The sequence below is a fragment of the Cyprinodon variegatus genome, unplaced genomic scaffold (genome assembly GCF_000732505.1).
Source record: "Cyprinodon variegatus isolate N-32 unplaced genomic scaffold, C_variegatus-1.0 Scaffold61, whole genome shotgun sequence".
Lineage (NCBI taxonomy): Eukaryota > Metazoa > Chordata > Actinopteri > Cyprinodontiformes > Cyprinodontidae > Cyprinodon > Cyprinodon variegatus.
The window spans coordinates 1,314,306-1,316,534 of NW_015150514.1; positions in this window are offsets into that span (position 1 = coordinate 1,314,306).

Sequence of the window (2,229 nt, forward strand, 5' to 3'; positions counted from 1 at the left end):
ATATATATATAATATCTGTGTTAATCTATTCTCATAGTTTACTATTGAACAAATTATGACTTAACTTGATATTTTAGCGCGGATGTGTATCAGGCTTAGATGTATATCTTAGGGTGAAAACAAATCAGTCCAACCCATGTAGTAGGCGTACTGTGAAATCACCACATTGAACGTGACGTACTGACATGAGTTCAGCTATAAGCACAGCTCTATCAGCCATGCTAACTGATCTCCTCGCTCAGCTAATAGCCACAAGTTGCTAGCCACATGTGTCCGATTTTTTGGAGACACTATATTGTCAAAGTGGGACATCTCTATTTGGAAGTGGGACACTATTTTTTACAGCACAAACACAGTAACAAATGAGGAAAAAAAACAAGTATTTATAACTTTTTCAAAATCTGAAGTAAGAAGAAGAAATTATGTATTATTTTGGAAACAAAAAAAGCAAACATTTTCTTTTGAATTCTGGAGGTAGCACACACATAACATGATTCCCTTTGGCAGAATTCAAATTAGTACTTTTTATCTTGAGTAATTCCAAGATAAAAGTCTAGATTAGAAAAATGAATCTATGCCCACCACTAATATATAAATATATATATATTCACAGTTGAGATGTAACAGAAACAATAGCTTGCGAAAGGTTCCTATTGTAGGTCCACACTGAATGTGTAATAAGTGGCAGTGAGGGAACGCCTATGTTATCTCGGCTGTGTACATAATACAAGGAGTTAGTTGTATATAAGCAACAATGGCTGTCAAGGGGTAAATAAAGCTGTAACAATTCATTATAACGGACTATTTTTAGATTTTTAAATGATCGATTCTTTAGAAACAAGAGATTTATTCGTTCCTCATTCAAACTTTATTAAGAACTCTAGAAACCAGGTCCATAGAAAGTATTAGAAAAAAAAATAAAGACATTTAAAAAGAAGTAGAGCAGAATGCTTGCTTGTTATACATACAAATATGAATGCCAGTGACAGCACATTTTAGAGGTAAATCTTATTTTATCAAGAAAAACCAGGGCTTGTATGATTGAGTTAGGAAAGCTAACAACCCTGCACAAAAAGAGTTAGATACAGAAAGAATCAAATCAACTTCAGATTAATTTATTAATTGATAACTTACATTCCTAGCAGACAAAACTGGGCTGTAATGGAAGCTGTGTCTCCATGACATCCGACATAAAGACATCAGAATTTGAGACATAAAATATTAGAGCTACAGTCAAACATGGTGGTGTTAATCGGTGGTCTGGGCCACTTCTCTCCTTCAGGACCCCAATGACTGGTTCCAAATGATGGAACCTTGAATTCTGTTCACAGGCAGAAATCACTGGAGGATAATGTATAGTCTACAGGTTTGGACCTTCAGGCGAGGAATGCTTGAGCTATACACTCGCCAGCTTTTGGAATGACGCTCTATATCTAAATGCTTGAAACCTGCTTTACCCACGCTAATTTGCTTTGCCATGCCTGTTTTCGTGGCCTCTGTTTGCCAGGGTATGTCTTGTTTCTTCCTCTCATGAGTCTTAAAAAAAGTTCTTCAATCAATCAAAAGTCTGGACTTCATCATGACCGTAAACAGGCTCATTGTTATGTTTTAAAACCATCCAATGTTGTTGGATAAACAGGTTTGAAGAGAGTGGGACAACATGTCTTCGTGATAATGTAAAAACTCAGACATACAATTGACAAAAAAAGGAAATACTCTATGTAGAATCCCCTTAGAAATATAAAAAAGACTTGGCAAAAGTTTAACTAATTTTAAATTTTAATTTGATTGCTGTCAAAATCAAAAGATCTAAAGCAGTATGTTAAATGGCAAAAACTAGTGTGAGCAATTTACTCTCAACCACTGTCCACAAAGCTTTCCCAGAAGTGATCCTCATGGTGGAGTTTCAGGCAAAAACACACCCATTTAACATAGAGACAATATCCAGCATCTCAACTGTGAACAAATCACAGGAACTGGACTGAAGAAAAACTGCTTTGTTCAACATACAATTAGTGTCTGCAGGAATCAATTGAAATTGGTAGAAGTTTCTTTCAGGTTCAAGCAAGAGAAAGGAAGATTGGATGAAACATGAGTAGAAGGTTTTGTGATTAGCCCTCCCAGATGTTTTGTAACAGCAGTGGTGTCAAAAGTAAAACACATTTGTTACTTAAGTAGAAGTATAGATACTGCAGTTTAAAAACACTCTGGTAAAAGTTGAAGTATCAA